This window comes from Rattus rattus, chromosome 5 (assembly GCF_011064425.1).
Source record: "Rattus rattus isolate New Zealand chromosome 5, Rrattus_CSIRO_v1, whole genome shotgun sequence".
In the NCBI taxonomy this organism is placed as follows: Eukaryota; Metazoa; Chordata; class Mammalia; order Rodentia; family Muridae; genus Rattus; species Rattus rattus.
Window position 1 is genome coordinate 139,535,879 of NC_046158.1, and position 19,270 is coordinate 139,555,148.

The window sequence follows — 19,270 nt, forward strand, 5'->3', positions numbered from 1 at the left end:
TCCAGTTTTAGGCTATTGTGATTAAAACTGGTATGAATATTTTTGTAAAAGATTTTCTTGTAGATGTGTGTTTTCCTTTCACTCAGATAAATACCAAGAAAAAAGAACACTAGATCACAGGCTAGCTACATAGTTAACTCTTTAAGGAACATGCCCACCATTTTCCAGTCACTCTGTTTCTTCTACCCCACCACTTGTCCTGGATGCTGTCTGTCCTTATAATGTTTAATAATTTCTTTTCTTTTTTTCATCACTACAGCTATAGATAGTCTGGAACACAGCTCGAGACTCTGGTTTGTGATTTTCCCCACAATCCCGGATGAAAACCCCCCAAACTTCAGAGTACTGACATGCCAAGCTAGTGCAGTGCCATTGAACTATCTGGCCTGTTTTGTTTTGTTCTACTCTGTTCTGTGCTGAGGTTTCAGGATAGAACCCAGGCTGGATGTTAATTACAATGTTAATTGGTTGCTCTGCCTCCTCTGATTGTTGGGGTTAGAGGTTGGGCCATAGCTCCCCACCAGAACTGTTGTTGTTGTTGTTGTTGTTGTTGTCGTCGTCGTCGTCGTTGTTGCTGTTTCAGTTGTTGTTTATGAAGTTGCTTTACATGAAGTGTAAAGAACTTTTCAGGAAACCATTGAAGATTTGCACTTAAGAGCGTGTGTGGGCCTGTAATGTTGCTCAGATGGTAAAGTGCCTGCCCAGTACTCAGGCCCTGAGTTCTATCTCTAGCCCTTCCTAAGACAGGCTTCATGCCACATATGCGTAATCTCAGGACTCGAGGGGTGGGGGCAAGGGGATCAGGAGTTCAAGGTCTGTCTCAGCTCCATAGGAGTCTGAGGCCAGCCTAGGCTGCAGGAGATCCTGACTCAACCAAACGAAAAATCCAAATCCATATGTATGTATCTGTAGCCATCCCAGAACAACTTGTGTTGTTTCTTGAGATAGACTCTTATTACTTAGCCTCAACTGGCTTCAAATGCATGGCCTCCTGATACACACAGCCACAGAGACAATGGATGGGTAAGGAGCACTGGGCATATAATACAAGCACGGTGGGTAGAGGGATTATCCGGGGGAAAGAAGGAAGAAAACCAGCCACAGTGGGTTGAGGACACCAAGGACAGTAGATAGTGAGGGAAAACAAATGGGGATATAATGACAAGTATACATTCAAATTTCATAATGAAATCCATTGCTTTGTATACTAAACTAAAAATTTTTAATTTAAAAAAAAATAAGAATTTGGGCTCACTAAATATTAAATCAGTCCCAGAATGTAGTCCATAAACTGCCCTTCCAGGGTAGAAAGAGAGGTATCAAAGGTCATACAAGCTCTGAGAGAGCCCCGAGAGAGCCTCTTCAGGGCCTATGTAAGGTTTGCTCCACTAGAGTTCAAAGCAGCAGAAATCACAACTAAAACCCTCCTCCCAGCATAAGAGAGAGCCCACACGTGTTTGTGGGCTCTCTCTTAGGAACAGGCTGCACAGAAATGTGATATATCATTTACATATGGCTCTGGCATCACACCAGGTCTACACCTGTCCTTGGAATCCACAGGTGAGTCTTCACCTACAAGAACTCCAAATGTCCTACTGGAATGTTCCTGCTGAAGCTTTAGAAGCCTGTCGAGGTGCGGACCTGTCTCTCTTTCTACTCAATGCATCACCACGAGCCATTGAGCTGGAGTGCAACAATTGAGCTCATAGATCAGTTGGCCAGTGAGCTGCAGGAGTCTCCTGTCTCTACCTCCCCAACATTGAGATTATGGGGACAAAATTGCACCTGGTGTGCTCTGTCTGTCTGTCTGTCTATCTTATAATATATAAGATATCTTATATAGATGGATAGATATAGATATCTATAAATAGATACTTAGATAAATAAATCATGTGTGTGTGCCTGTGTGTGTCTGCATGTGTCTGTGCACCTGTGTGCCTGTGTGTGTGCCTGTGTGTGTCTGCATGTGTCTGTGTACCTGCATACCTGTGTGCCTGTGTGTCTGTGTATATCTGTGTGTGTCTCCATACCTGTGTGTCTGTGTGTGTCTGTGTACTTGTGTGCCTATGTTTCTGTATCTGTGTGTCATGGATGCTAAAAGACGACTTTTGATGTCAGCTCTCTCCTCCTGTCTTGCTTGAGACCGGAACTTTTGTTGGTCTCTCTTGTGTGCACTTGCTAGCTGGCCTGTGAAAGCACCTCCCCAGCCCCCCAAACCCCCAGCCCTGCCCCCATCTCATGCAGTGGCTCTGAGGGCTTGTGATGCTTCATTCCACTTTACATGGGCTCTGGGGGTCAAAACTCAGGTTCTCAGGCTTGAGCAGAAAGTGACTGAGCCCATCCCTCTAACCTGTGCCTGTCTTTTTACATGGGTGCTAGAGAGCCAACCTCAGGTTCTTACACTTACATGGCAAGCATTTTACAGACTGACCACCTCCCTGGCCTCATAGCAAGATAAATTTTCTCTATTAATCTAACAGCAACAAATCTTAAATTACAAACATGCCTTACATTGTGTTTCCACTATCCCCTCTGGCCTGGATCATATGTGTATAGCACTGTATGTGGACACATCTCCAGGACCAGGCTAATTCAACACAGCATCACCACAGTGGAAATAGACCAGATTCTCAGGCTCCTACCTCAAGGATCTTCACAGAATCTCCATCCTCTTTCATACTGGGCCTAAAAGGCTTAACTACAAGTCCCCTGTGGTCAGGCCAAACTCATGAGCCTGAGATGGCGGTTGCTTATTGAAACCCTGGACCATGCAAAGCTGCAGATGCAGAAGATACGGCACAGTGGATAAGGCAAACATCTGCTGTGCGAACCTGAAGCTCGGAGTCTGGATTCCCAGCACCCACATAAAAGCCAGACAGGGGTGATGGTGGTCTACCTGCAATGCTAGCCCTCAGAATGAAGGAATCCTCCAGGGCAAACAAACTGGCTGGCTATGCAGACTAGCCAAATCGGGGGTCACTCATTCAGCAAGACAGTCTACCTCAGGAAATGAAGTGGAGGAGAATCAAAGAAGAGAGCTGACGTCAATCTCCCAGGCATGTACACATGTGCAAGCATGCACACACACACACACACACACACACACACACACACAGGAACATGCATGCACACCCCACATACACGTACACATGCAAAGCAGAAGAAGGGGGGAAAGCAGCAGCCTCGTGCTGAAATGCTAATGAGGTGGCCAGCAGCCAAAGACACTGCTGCGTTTAGTGTTGAGACGAATCACTCAGGTGCAGAGCAGGTACGGGGACCTGCCATCCCGGCTTGCCCAGGACTGTTTAAAGGAGTTTCTGGGAAGTGGAACTTTCAGTTTTTAAAACCAGACAGGCCCAGGCAAAACAGAAGCGGTTGTTCACCAAGTACCCAGACATGCCCTCGGGGCTGATTCCCAGGGGTCCTACAGGGGGTGGACCCTCCCACCCAACAACCAAGCCCTAAGAAGTGTAGAGGATGGGCAGGGCAGATATAAAACATCTAATCGCTGCAGGCCTCACCTGACACTACCTTCCTTGAAGCAGATAGAAACTGAAATTCTCAAGCTACACCCATGGAGGTAGCAGGAGAAAGAGCCCGGGGGAACCCTTGGGCTGTGATTAGTGATCAGACTCCAAAGAGCTGTCCTGCATATGACTGATTGGTTCATTTCCCTCACTCCCTGGGGTGGGGTCAGGGTGGGGAGCCTATGCCACTCCCTGTCCAGACCACAAGCCCGTCTGCTTGTGCTCAGACGGAGGACCCGTCTCTGCTGTCATCAGCTACAGGCTCCTTAGGATAGAAGCAGAGGAAAGTGTGCAAGTGCACACGTGTGCACGAGTGTGTGCACACAAGAGGGGGGGGGGGGAGGGGGGAGAAGGGGAGGAGAGAGAGAGAGAGAGAGAGAGAGGGGGGGGGAGGGGGCATTGTGGAGAGATAACAGACTGAGGTCAGGTGACCTGCTCTATCATTACCCGACCTTGTATTTTTGAAGCAGGGTCTCTCACTAAATGTGGAGCTACATTGGTAGCCAGCCCCTTCTCAGCAACCCTTTTTACTACACACACACTCACACACACACACACACACACACACACACACACACAGGCTTGCTCGCACACGTGCACTCCTGCCCATAGCACTGGACTGTAACTGGTTAGAAGTGTGGCCACACTGCTTGTTGTTTGTTTTGTTTTTCACCTGAGTTCTAGGGATTTGAACCCAGGTCTTCATGCTTGCACAGCAAGTGCTCCTCCCTGCTGAGCTACATCCTCAGCCCTGCCAGGCAGGTGCTTTCTGCCTCTTCATGTTCTGCACCTAAGCCATTGGTTTTGAGACCAAAAGTCTCATTATGTATTCCCGGGTAGCCTGGAACTCACACAGAGATCTGCCTGCCTATGCCTCTCAATTGATGAGTTTAAAGATGTGCCCGGCAAAATCGTATCTTACTGTATATGTCTGTGCATAAATTCAGAGAGAGGGGGTATGTGCATATGTGTGCAGATGCTCAAAAAAGCCAGAGGCATCAAACTTCCCAGAGCTGAAGTTTCAGGTGATTTTGAGCTACCTCACATTGAGTGCTAGAAACAACTCAGATCCTGCACAAAAAACAGGATATTCTCGGAACCACTGAGCCATCTCTCCATCCCCTCTTCTTTAACACATCGATGACATCAGTATGTCATCGATACTGAGCTCACTGGCAGAGGAGGGCTGGAGGACAGAAGCCCACGTGGCTTTTGACTTCCTCGTTACCCTCCAGATAAAGAGATCAAGGGAAGTTTTGCAGATCCACTGAGATCATCACCAAGCATCTAGTAGGTGCCAATGCTGAGAAAAGCTTGGAAAATACAGTGAATGATGTTCCTGTTCTTGTGGTGTTCAAGGCTCAGCAAGGGAAACAAATGGACCCATTTTTATTTACTGTGTTAAGATTAATAGGTAAAGTCCTGGGTTCAACACAGCCAAGGATCTACCCCAGCCTGGGTAATCAGGGAGGACCTCCCTAAAGTAAAGCCATTTGGGATGAGACCTAAATATAAGCAGGGTTTGCTTATACCAGTAGTCCCCAACCTTCCTAATACTGCGACATTATAATAAGTTCCTGATGTTGTGGAGACCCTCCCCAACCATAAAATTATTTCAACACTACTTCAAAAGTGTAACTTTGCTACTGTTATGAATCCTAATGCAAATATCTGATATGCAGAGTATCCGATATGTGACTCCTATAAAAGGGTCAGTTGACCCTCAAAGGGGTCTCGACCCACAGGTTCCAGTATATGGAACTCAGTGTCCTGGTCCTTCAGAGATGAGGACTTGATAAGCAGCCACTGAGAAGCCTCTGGGGTGGTCTCAACTCACCTTGCTGTGGATACACTGAGACCTCAATAAGACTGGGCAAGAAAATCCTAGGACCTAGAATAGATGCAGAAAACCCAGATGTTACAGGATAGGATGTGTCACCTCAAGAGCTCCAATGAAGACTTTGGAGTATAGCATCCCACTGCCCTGAATATGACATTCTGGACCACTTATTTCCACAGCACACCTCTAAGTCTCAGTTTTATCATCTGTAAAATGGGTATGAAGCTGCTGTAAAAATATTAAACAGACAACATATGTAGAAAGATTGGGGTGGTTTCCATAGTAAATACTAAATAATCACAGTACTCAAGACAGAAGCAAGTGGATATCTCTGAGTTCAAGGCCAGCCTGGTCTACGTATCCTCCTTCAGGCCAGCTAAGGCTACATAATGAGATCCTATCTCAATAAAACAAAAAGAGAGTCCCTCTGCCCCGGAGGTGAAAAGCAGCTTTAAATCATTAGCAGTACCCTGAAGAAAGATACAATGTGTTGTGGGAACTTGACTACCTCCTGTCATGTATCTTACTGTAACAGTTATTTTAAAAAAACTCTTGAACTGGCAAAGTGCCGCAGTGTATCTCAAGAAAAAAAGCCTTTGGAGCAAAGCCTAGAAGGTGGGCATTTGACTTGCAGGAAACTCATGGAGAGAGGCCGGACGAGCAGAGTGGGCAACACCATGGGAGTGGGCCCCACTGTACTGTCAGGGAGAGCCCAGGGCAGGGAACAGCCCAAGGGCTGTGTGGGCTGTGTGAGGTAGCTGTGCTTGCCTGTTTCTTCCTCCTAGCAGTAATGGTCAGGCTTCAGAAGCTATCAGAGGTAACTTAATGCTTGGTTACAGTTTAGAGAGGCAAATGGGGAAGACAAGGAGGCCAGGCACCAAGAAAGAAGACGCCATACCTGTCTAGGACCACTGAGAGCAGTGACTACTGTTCCTAGACCACATGATTTGACACACATTGGTCCTCTGCCTAGAACTCCAACTAACTTCTAAACCATTACCAAGTCATTCATTTAGCTTAAGAAATTCTAAGCATGCACTCTAGGAGAAACCCATTTTATCCCGGAGTTCAGTGTAACTGATGTTCTGGCTGAGGGTCAACAAACACTGTCTGTTAAGAACAAAGAAATGCAAAATCCAGACGTGGGGGTTCAGCATAGAGTCAGCAGCACAACTCTGGCACTGCGGAGCAAAATCATGCATATGTCATACAAGTGAGTGAATTTGTGTTTCAATAAAACTTTATTTGCAAAAGTAAGCAGTGGGAGCTGAGGGCTTATCTCCATGATAGAGGAATGCCTGGCAATTAGTTTTGATTCCCCTGTACCAGCAACTAGAGGGAAGAAAGAAAGAAAGAAAGAAAGAAAGAAAGAAAGAAAGAAAGGAAGGAAGGAAGGAAGGAAGGAAGGAAGGAAGGAAGGAAAGGGAGGAAGGGTCTCAGAGTCTTAGGCAGGACTTAGAGTATGTGGGGTAGGGAACGCTAGGGGAAGGGATTTCTATCAATGTCTGTGGTCAGTGTATCTGTGGGAAAGGCATTCTCCCATACACCTATCAGTCACCCTCATCCATGCTCTGTAAGTAAGCATAAAAAAAAAAAAAAAAAAAAACTCATTGATTCCCCATAAGGAACTGAAATGGAATCAAACTTTGGTTTGTCATTGTGTCCTTAGAAAGAAAGGACAGGAACTGCCTAGTCTCTGCCAGAGAAAAATTCTCAAAAAAACACAGGGCCTCCTACATGATTCAATTTTTTTCTAGTAGCCATACCATGAGAAATAAAAAGAAATAGGTGGGTTTTGTTTTTAAATGTATTTAATTTAGCGCAATGCGTCTAAAATATAAATGTATTGATAAATCGGTTAAATGTATAATGGCGATTCCGATGCTGTGATAAACCCTGAGAGAAAGCAATGTGAGGAGGAAAGGGTTTGTTTGGCTTACCAGTACATGTCTCAGTCCGTCCTTGAGGGGCGATCGGGGCTAGAACTCACGAGAAAGCAGAGGGAGGAATCATTGCCGCTTACTGGCCTGATTTCTTACATAGCTCAGGACAACATGCCCAGGGCTGGCACCATCCATAATGAGCTGGGCCCTCCCACATCTATCACTAATTTTTAAAAAAATGTCCCCATAGACATATCTATGAGCCTATATGATGACTACAATCCCTCCATCGAGGTTTCTTCTTCCTAGGTAACTCTGGTTTGTATCACATTGAGAAAACACTGACAGCACATATAATAAATGTTAAATCATTGTTAATAATTTATTTTACACCCAAGCAGTGGTGGCACGTGCAGATCTCCGAGTTCAAGGCCAGCCTGGTCTATAGAGTGAGTTCCAGGGTGGCCAGGGCTACACGGAGAAACCTTGTCTTGAAAAAAACGAAACAAACTACTTCGTGTTACATTGTACTGAGTCTTTGAAATCCCGTGTGTTTCCAGCTCCAAGCTCAACAACCACAGTTCAAGGACTTGGTAGCCTCACATGGCTGGTGGTCACCAAGCTGAACAGGGAAGGCTCTGTGAGTCCTGAGGGGGCAGGGGGGGCAAGGAGAGAGAAAATAGAGAAGGATGATAAGTATTTTTAGCTGGGGACATGAAACAATTATCCAAATCCAACATGGTGGCTGCTTCCTTGCTGGATGACGGTGAGTCTGGTTATTAACAAATGTGGATCGCTCTCCAACCCAAAGTGTAAAATGAAGAGTTGGCCCTGCTCCCTGGGTTCCTTCAAGCTCTACAGTGTGGGAATTCTAGAGTGAGGGTTTGTAGAATAGGACTGTCAGATTGAACTTTTTTATTTTTTAAAAATTACCTTGGATGAAACAGTCATCTTCAGGAGATCAGGGTACAGTTTGCCCACAGCCTACCTTGACAGTAACCTTGCAGTTTGCATGTCTGCTCCTGAAGGTCTGGGGGTTAAAATGCAGGATATTTTCAGGAGAAATTGTCCTTACCAGCTATCCAGGGAGAAAATGTCATGTGCACACACACACACACACACACACACACACACACACACACACATTTGTGATTTGTGATGCATATGTGTGCATGCCCAGGCATACACAAGCACACATTCATGGGCATGCACACACACACACACACACACACAAGTATACATACACCATACTCTCACAGGAACGGAGGTGACAGCTGTGATCTCCAGCCCACCCGGGAGCAGTACGTGGGAACAGAAATAGACTCCACCTGAGTCAGAGGATGAGTCAGACAGTTCTGGTGAGCTTCAGAAGGGAAAAGTGGGAGGGGCTGATGGTGAAGAAGGGAGCCAGGCCCCCAGGGAAGAAGGGGGAGACTAGGTAGTGTCATAGGCAAGGAGCAAGAAATGAGTGTCCTGGTAGGAAAAGGGCCCACTGCCCAACCATCTCCCAAAAGGCAGCCCACACCAAGATGTGCAAAGTGGAAGGGAATTAAGAAAAATAAGAAAGGGACCTAAAGTAGGAAGCAAGCAGGTAAGGATTAGGCCAGGGTGTGTGGAACTGCCTCTGTGAACAGGCAGGGTGCCCATGGCTGGCTGCCCTGTGTGGAGGCTCAGTCTCGTCTCTCTCACTGCAGTAGCTGAGTTTGCCAGACACTGGGTTGCATTTATTACCCATGCTTAATTGGAAACACTGAGGAAGGAGCCATGCTGAGTATCCTACTTGGCGAGGATGGGACAGGTAGAATCAGTTCCCATGACAGGGCCTTCAGAGTACAAATCTGTATAGTCAAACCTCATGAAGACACGTGAGCAGGGCTGGGAACCAGCTATGATATACCCTGTAGGACACTCAGGGCTCAGGAGAGCTCCAGACCACTGAACAGAGACGTCCAGCTTCAGCAAAACAGGATGATAGGACAGGAGGAAACAGGCCAGGGGAAGGGACAGACCAATAAAATGACCAGCCAGAGTCTGAGCCAGGTCACCACAGAGGAATGGCAACCAAACATCTCAACAGACACAGTGAGCCCTCTGAGGAGTTCTCCACAGAGATTCCAGACTTGATTTACCTCCTGGCTGGCCCACGGGCCTCAGAGAAGTCACCAGGCAGTCCACAGTCAACACTGATCCCAAAATCCAGGGTAAGGAATGCCTGAAGTTAGAACCAACCAAAGGCGCAAGTAGAAGAGTGAGTCTGTCTGTCTGTCTGTCTGTCTGTCTTCCACTGTGTGTGTGAGGGGAGAGGATATCTGCATGGAGCCTGTCCCCCACCTCCAGGTTCACACTCCCCATGTCCGACTTACCCTACATGGCCCTAGTTTCTTTAAGAGCAGAGTCCGGGGTAAGACTTTGATAGAAGCAGCTGACCCAGGAGGTGAGCCCGAGAAGCATGAGGGAAGAAGAGGCCACAAAGACAGAAGAACTAATAATAAACGAGGGTATGACCAAGGTCATGACTATAGGCAAAGTGGATGTGAGTACCCACCAGGACTTCACTCTAGGAAAGGCATAGAGGCTGTCCAGGATTTCCCATCAGAAGAACCTGAAGCTAGAACTTTCCACGAGTTCTTTGCCCTCGTTGTTGAAGGCTTCCCTGGGAATTAGTCTTCTGCTTCCCGTCTCCCAGGCAGTTCTAGAGAAAGCAATAGACACAGTGAGAACAGATGTGGGGTGCCTAGCTGCGTGGGTCAAGTAGCGTGGTCCCCCACAGATAGATGCTACTGCTTGTTGCAGTGGGGACCAATGACAAGTCCTTAAGGACCCAACCGCATCCTCTGTGGCTTCCAGCTGTGACTCAGTACTGAGCACACTCCTTATATGGCCCAAATGCTACTGCAGCATCTGCCCTCTACCTGCTCTCCCAAACTCACACCATCTCTCTCTTCGCTCATGATGCCGGAGCCCCAGGTACCCACAGGCTGCCATATTGTTTCCCTTTCCATTCAGACACACGTGTGTCTCTTGTTTATCTTCTCGGCTGGAAACTCCATAGTCATGGTTACACAATACCCCCTTCTCATCATGGCCTTGGCAAACATATTGTATCCCCCAATGCTTGCTTAGAGAGTTCTACCTGACTAATTCACCTGAAGACATATCTTCTGTATCTTCCCTCATATCAGTTAGGAGTCAGCAAATACAACAACCGGTTCTCGGAGGACAATAAGAGCCCCAATGTGTTCTGTTCGTCTGTTCCCTCGGAATAAAGTTCCCATCATGGTCAACACCAAGCTCATAATCTAAAGCCACAAAGGGTAGAGTTAGAGAAACGGCCACCCACTATTATGTTACTTCCGTGGTTGCAGATAACCTCAAGTGCAAAAGTTGAAAAATAAACAGTGGTACACTTCGTTTTAATTGTGATCTTAATAGAATGTATTTACTTATAAATCTATACAACTTAATATTTTCATAACGTCTGTATTGGACAAGAGCGTCACAAAATCCCTCAAACCACGAGCCACCGTGGGTCCGCTTCAGTTTCTTATCACCAGGCTCCTTCTCTCTGCACACCTTTAAGACGTGTAACTGTTTCCCCTCCGTGCTGTCTTTGTGCTGGCCTCTCCAGTGTGGACACACCAGTGGTGGAAGCTATGACTGGTTTATTTATAGCCGTATCCTTAGAGCCCAGCTCACCACCTAACCCACAATAGGAATTCATTGAATATTTGCTAGGTGAATGTGCGGACCCATAAAAGGAAAGCGTATGAGAATAGGTGAGTGAGGTCAACAGGTGTCATGGGGTTGGGCATCTCTGCTCAGAACTGAGACGGAAACGCTCACCTCCATCGACCCGCCTTAAATCCCAAAAGGTTTGTTTGGGTGCTACCCCCGGGGTGGGGAGGAGTTGCCAGGAGCAACACAGGCTAAGAGGTTTCAAGTCAGCAAAGCCAGGAAGTGGCAAGGAAGCTGGATTAGAAACAGCTATAGAAGGTTTGAAGGGAACCAGAGACAGTGTCTGCAGTCTCCTTGCAGCTCAGGTGAGCCACTGGTGGCTGGGCTCTCAGACACAACCACGGGAGGCATAGTTCTCTGTCCTAGCTGTCCTAATGGAGGACTTGATGGGAAGGAGAGTCAAGCAGGCCAACTGGCTTCCAGGATTTACTCAGTTGTTTCTTGTATGTCTAAGATCTCAGCCATTTATGATCTGCAGGCAAACTATACCCATCCAGGTAGGGATGGCTAGCACCCAGGAGAAGAGGAGCCCATCAACTATGGGTGTGCGTGGGGGGGTGTCTTCCTCCAATAACACTTCCAGCCAGGGACCCTGTTGCCCTAACACCCAGGAAACATCTCATTTCGCCTGCCCGTTTGTAGAATCCGGCATAGAGCCTGGGGGTGTGGGGGTGGATACAAAGGATGCTTGCAGCATGAAGGAGCCATGAGTAAGGCACCTTCCCAGCAGAGTAAATATGAATCAACCTTCTGATCCCACTCAGACCAGGCCCAGACCTGGCACTCAGCAGCAGCCCAGAGATGCCAGACCATCTCTGCCCCTGACTGCCACCCAGGACAGTAGCCAAGAACCCAGCCCAAATCAGTCAGACTTGAGCCACATTCCAGCTTTGCTGGTCGGCAGCTTGAGCCTTCGTTTCCTCATCTGTAAAATGGGAACATATCATCACTCCCTCGCCAAGAGGCTGGGAAGAGTAGATGAAAGGACTAGGGGGGGCTTGTAAGTTTCCTAAAGTGGAAAAAGATCTGGACATTCTTCCGTAATGTGTGAATGTTTACGTGACAACGTCTTTCGTGTCCCAAGCATTTTATAAATATTAAAATATATTAATACAACTAATACCATACTTACATGTAGCTCTGATTCTTGCTGTATCACTTTCTTTTCATTTCTTTGGTTCAAGTTAGCTTTGGGTATTGATGCAGAGAGATTTTCTCTCACGCACACTCTCGCCTGCTTTACTATAAAGTGGAACACTGGGATACACGGCCTCTAATCAATCCATTGCTTCTCTTCTAGTTGTTGCTGACGTCTTGAGCCACACCCTCTTCTAGTCCCCTTTACCTTTTCAGCTGCAGAATGGATCCCCATGAAAGGACCTGACGCTGGAGTCTGGGGCCTTATAGTCTCTGTGGCTAAGAAACTATGGAGAATAGTAGATATCTTGCTCCCCGACAGGGCTATGGATTGTACAACCTTCCTCATCTCCACCTGATGTGTGGGACCAACTGTCCAAGGTCATTGTAGAGGGCCCTGAGAGAAAGAATTCCTAGCACTGACAAATCCACGAATTCTTCAGTCCACAAATATTTATTGAGCACCTACTGTGTGCCCAGGGTTGTTCAATGCTCTGGGAACAAGGCAAGGAAGACGACTCTTGGCTTCGTCCGTTCTGGCCTATTGGTGAATGAAAAATAAACAAGTCAGCAAGCTTCTGTCAGGAAACACTGTAAAGAGCATAAAATAGGTTAGGAAGACGGGGCGGCTGGGCAGCGAGCTTCCTTAGGAATGCAGACACAGCCAGCCATGAACTAGGAAGTGAGCAGAAGGTTACCTTTTAAGGCACAGGCTTGGATGGCTGAAGGTCTAGAAGACAAGGGTGCAGAGCCACCAGGATCAGCAGAGCAGGCTGGGGTGGAGCAGGTGGCACCAGTGAGTCAGAGGAAGGAGCCTGGGCTGTCTTCTGAATGTGGCAGGGAAACGCTGGAGCATTTCGTGAAGGCAATATGGCCCTCTTAACTTTCAACCATCATCTATTTGCCTGTACACAAAACCCTTTTTACATAATTCGTAGGGCACCGGTGCAAAATGGAAATGACACTATTAAAAGTTTCAAGATGGCCTGGGGTTTTTCCAAGCATGGGGTCCTGCCCACAAAGCCAGGCCTGCTCACACAAATCTACGTTGGCTTTAACCAAGCTTCCTTGAATTTGACAAGCATGGATTGGAGGCCTAAAACAAGCTTGGCGCTGTGCCAGTGAAAAACTGAGGGACCCAACTCCAAAGGCCAGACTGACCTTAATTTTCCTTCTGATTCTCTAAACACGGAGACGGCCAGAAGACCGGCCATCCTCACAGATTTCCTGGCGGTCAGACCCACGAGGGTTCAGACCTTCCACTGAATAGCTTAACTCGTTTCTTTGTAATAATGGGACCAGCTATTGCAGCCCTACTTTGCTGCTAAAGGGAACACGCATACGTTATTTCACCACACCTCCTGTGAGGACTGGAATCTGGAATGTTCCCTAAAGGCTAGTAGCTTGTTTCCAAAGCTGGTAGCAGTGTCTGCAGAGGATGCGGAGCCTCCGTGTGATGTGGCCAAGCTGGCAGAAGTAGTATACAAGGGGTCAGCCCCTTGGACGGTTACAGCCTGGCCCCTGGTCCTAGCCTCTCGGCTACTTCTGCCAGACTGTGAGACACGACTACTACTTTCTCCCTCACTGACTCTGCCGTGCCTTCTGTAATGGTGAATCTTCATCATCAATGGGGTGGGGTTTGGAAGCACTGGGAAACCCTCGGAGCATCTCTGAGAGATTTTCCAGATCAGGAGAAGGAAAGTGGGAAGACCCGCCTTGCATATGATCCCTGCCACTCTACGGGGCGGGGTCCTGGGATGAGGAAGCCATCATCCCTCTCTGCTTCCTGACTGCAGATGTTGTTGGGCTAAGAACGTCAAGCTCCTTCAGCATGACTTTTCCTCCATGATGAAGGATACCCTGGAACTACCTAAACCCTTCCCTCCTCAAGCTGTTGTTATCAGTTATTTTGTTGCAGCAAGGACCTTAGTTAATAATGCACTCCGCACTCCTCCGCCATGCTGGCCCCGTTGAAAAGCACAAGCCGCTAATAAATCTTTCCTCCCATAATTTGTTTCTGTTACACATTCTGTGACCAGCAGCCCTCAATCAGAACCATGCAAGGAAAGCACAAGACGGGAAATCAAGAGCCAAGAAGAACTTTAAATTCTTCAGAGCTCATTCTGCTGCCTGCTCCCTGGTGGAGCTAAGACTCAATCATGCAGCCTTCCTCCCCGGCTGCAGTAGCCTGCCTCAAGGGCACTGCGCATGCACGTGACTGCCCCAAGGCTCGCATCAGGCTGAGCCTGGCAGTGCAGGTATCAACCCCAGCTACTCAGGAAGCTTAGCAAAGACTTCGCAAATCCACTACACAGTGAGCTGAGGCTAGCCTGTGAGCCAAGGCTAGCCTGAGTAACTTATCGAGACCTTGTCTCAGAATTAAAAGGGAAAAGAGAGAAGAGATTGTAGCGCAGTGGCAGAGCACTTGTCTAGCACTCTGTGCCACAGAAAAATAAAATTGAGCCGCGACCTTTAATAACCTGGAAACGGAGTAATGCTTATGGAGTTCTTGCCATACTCCATGCCTTGCTCTCAACTCTCCACATAGGTTTTCTTGGCCTCTCCTATCCTTTATCCCCCACGTTCCTGATGGATACAAAGACTCAAGGGTTAAGTAACTTATCCAGTGCTTATCCAGTCCATGGAGCTGATGGTCAAACCCAAGCAGATAACTCTGGGGTCTCAGCTCTTGCCTCTAATCTCTAAATTTCTCGACATCCACTAGGGCCATGCAAACTTCTTGCCACTGTGGTCCACTGGTCACACTCTTGTCAAAAAGGTCAGAGCTCAGAAACCCAAGAAGCCTTGCCCAGGGAGACAGTCTGAGCCTTTGGCCTTGTGTCAACATCAGAACTGAAAATTGCTTCATGCCTGACCCAAGAGGAACAGGAACGTCTGACTTCTCCCCTAACCATGGGAAAGCAGTCTTTTCTTTTTAAAAAAATCAAGAATAGAGCATGAGTGTGGCATGTCAAGGCCTTTTCTGTCACCATCTTTCCCGGTTGCCTGGGTCTTCGGACTAATAGAGATGGTTATCTCGAAAGAGGAAGAATCCTTCGCTCTTGGTTTCTAACCAAGGATCTGTGAAACTTCCTTAAAGAAAACACCAAGTGGAAGAGTGTGGAGCCAGGCATGACCGAGGAAGGCTAGACCCCTGCTCTCTAGAATAACCTTGCAAGGACCATTGAGGAGAGGCTGGGCTTCATCCTGACACTGCCAAGAAAGAGGCAGGCTGGAGACACCACAGGAGCACCCAGCAGGGGAGGAACACACAGCTCAGGTCTAGAGGCTTCTTCTAGTCTGTCTTGTCTTACTGTGGCCTGGGGCAATGCTTGTACCTGTAAGAACTCAGTGAGAACCTCCCAGCACTCAGAAAATTCAGAGTCTGCACTATCCACTTTGTCTCTGTTTTCCTGAATTAAGTGAAATGTCCTCCACTTAGGAGACTGTGTGAATAGGGAAATTTATTTCTGGGTCCCCTGGAGTTACAGAAGGTTCACTATGAAAATCTGCATCAGGGTATTGTCCTAACAGATAATACAGTCCCCACCTGATTTCAGAGTCTCAGGTCCAAGTTTCCTTGGTAAAGAAAGACCTGTGGGCACTTTGCTGCAGGGTTCCCCTTTCTCATACTTTTAATACCAGTCCATCCTCCTCCCTGGGATCCGTCCTGCAGTCTCCAACAATGCCTGCTCCTTACACTTACCAAGAAGCCTTCAGAATTCTTAGATCCCAAACTTTAGACCCCTGCAGAAGGCTCTTCCACTTAGGAGGGCAAGGGAGCTGTCTGTAGGAAACGCATCTAATCCCATACAAAGATAATCTCTCTTTAAACATGGTCTCTTGTCCCTCCTTGATAGTCACAATTTGAAAACAGACTAAGCCAGCATTGGTGGCTTAGCAAGAATTTGTGTCAAAATAAAGTGAAATAATAAACTAAGAACTGTTTGTTTTTTTATTCACTTTACATCCTGGGGAGCAGCTCATAGGCAGAGCACTTGCCTGGCAAGAACGGACCCCAAGGCTCAAACCTCAGCGCTACACATAAGCAAATAATAACCCCTAAAATTAAAATGCTGCCAGAGTATACTTTAAACGAAAGTCCCTTTAATGTTTCCCTTTTACTAGGAACACTGCATGACTCTTTATTTTGTATGTTCATCGACATTTTTCTTCAAGTATATATATTTAGAAACAAAACTATTCCTAACTGAGCCCTCACCCTTCTGCCCTGCGTCTTCCAAGCTTACCTCACGGGAGCCTTACAAAACTGCTTATCGGAAAATGATGAGTGCGTGTCACAGCCAGAATGGCTGTGGCTAAGCCTGCTGACAGCCGGTCCAGACTGGGAGTCTTTCCAACCCGGTGGCCTTGGACATGTTACTCAAGTCCTCTGAGCCTCACTTTCCTCATCTTCGAGAATGGCAATGGTGCCTCCTTCCCTGGGCGGCTATGGAGATTAGATGAGATAACAGAAGTAAGACATTTCAATTGCCTAAGAAACAAATGCAGCCAAGTGGCAGCACATAAAAATCGACATGCAAAACCAGCCCACATTTCCACGCACTAATAACGAATGATCTAAAAAGTAATTATGAAAAGGATTCCACTTAAAAAGAACAAAATGTCTAGGAACAATCCAAAGAAACAAGAAGTGTGTATAACTCCAGAAACCATGAAACACTGAGGAAACAAATTAGAGGAGACACAAATGAACAGAGGATTGAAAAGGATTAAATATCAGAGACTTCCGAATGCACTTACAGAAACAAGCAGCCCCTACTGAAAATCCCAATGGCATTTTTCTGCGTACACACACACACACACACACACACACACACACACACACACACAAACACACACAAAACATCCTAGGGCCAGTGAGATGGCTCAACCCGGTACAGGTGCTTGCCTCGAAAACCTAGCGACCTGAGTTCGATCCTAGGATCCCACAGTGAAATGAGAGAATCGAATCCTTGAAAGTTCTCCTCTGACCTCCACACACCCACTGTGGCATGTGCAGCCTCCTCTTCCATATCATACACAAAGCATCAATTAATAATAATAATAATGATAATGATAATGATAATGCTAATGCTAATAATAATAATAATAATTTAATCCTAAAATTCATATGAAAACTCAAGTAACACTGAATAGTCAAAAAACATCATAAAAAAAATTGCAGTAGATACTGAGGGAAAGGCCAACCAATGACTGGCCCAACTTGAGACCCATCTAACAGGCAAGAACTAATCTCTGACACTATTAATGATAAACTATTACACTTACAGACAAGAGCCTAGCATGACTGTCTTCTGAGAGGACCCACCCAGCAGCTGACCGAAACAGATGCAGAGACCCACACGCAAACATTGGATGGAGCTTGGAAAGTCCTGTGGAAGAGTTATGGGAAGGATGGAGGGCCCAAAGGGGACAGGGACTCCACAGGAAGACCAACAGAGTCAACTAACTTGGACCCTTTGGGGCTCTCAGAGACTGAACCACCAACCGAAGAGCATGCACAGGCTGCTCTCGCACATATGTAGCAGCCCTCTCTGCACATATGTAGCAGATAGGCAGCTTTGTCTTCATGTGGGTCCCCCAACAATTGGAACTGGAGGCTGTCCCTGACTCCGTTGCCTGCCTAGGGATCCCATTCCCCTACCCGAGCTGCCGTGACTGGCATCATTGGTAGAGAATATGCCTAGTCCTGCAGTGACTTGATGTGCCAGGATGGGGTTGATATGCAAGGGGCCTTCCACTCCTCAGAAGAGAACAGGAGGGGAGAGTGGGGGAGATGCTGTGTGAGGTGGGGACTGGGAAGAGAAGCGGCGGCTGCAATTGGGATGTAAAATGAACAAATAAATAAGTTAATGAAAAACCGAACAACAATGAAAGGAAGAAAGAAAGAAAGAAAGAAAGAAAGAAAGAAAGAAAGAAAAGAAAGGAGGGAGGGAGGGAGGGAGGGAGGGAGGGAGGGAGGGAGGAGGGGGAGGAAGGAAGGAGGAAGGAAGGAAGGAGGAAGGAAGGAGGAAGGAAGGAAGGAGGGAGGGAAGGAAGTTTGGGGGCCTAACACTTCCTGATTTCTAATAGAGGCAGACACCTAAGCCAATGTGGTCAATTAAAGAACCACCGAACTGACTCACTGGTGTGCGATCAAATTATCTTTGACAAAAACGGCAAAAGGACACAAGAAAGAACAAGTGCTTCCACTCTGGCGTCAGGAAAACTAGACACACAGTCGAGGGAAATGAAGTTGGGCCAGCGCCATACATCACATACAAAACCAGCACAAAAACGGGCTGAAGGCTTGCTCACATGGGAGCTTTCGGAAGGCAACAGGTGGAAGAGGCTTCATAATATTGGACTTGGCGACGACTTCTCAGATATGGCACAAAAGGTATATAAAAGATAAGGGACAAGAAATGAATGGGATGATTACAGAATTTAAAACTGAGTTATAGGGCACTCACCTTAAGGTAAGGGTTGTGATCGCGTTGGATCATTACCTGGATTCAGGAGTTGAAGCAACACACTGGGGTCCACATCGAAGATACACAATTAACCGCAAGTCAAAAGTTTCGGTAACTTTTCTAATGAAAGTAACTTTTAAAAAACAGTTTATGTTCATAAAGCACGGTACATAAGGAACCAAAGGAAGAGCGACAAAGTGAGAAGTGACGAACCGAGAGGGCAGAATCATTAGAGATGGCCGTGTGGTAATGATATAAATATCCAGGATGTACTCGGAGCGCCTACAACTGAACAAAAACAAGCATTTTAGGCAGAAGAACAGGGGCTATTTCGACAACGATCGCAGACAAATGGCTGACAAGAGGCAACTGATCTTCAGCGTGAGTAATGGTTAGAATGCAAATCGAAACTCAGTGAACTCCATTACCTACCGGGTAACCACGCCCTGCCCCACCCCACCCAAAAAAGGCTTAAAGCAAATTAACAATCGATGAGCCCACGGGGCTTTGGGGAGCTTGTGCACAGTTGATGGAACTGTGAAATTATATTTAGCTGTTAAGAGAAACAGGTCTGTTTGTTCGTCCAAAGAATTAAAATATAATAAGAGTAAGACACCACTGGGTTATTTAAGGTGTATTTAAAAATGAAACTAAAAGCTCAAGATGATACTT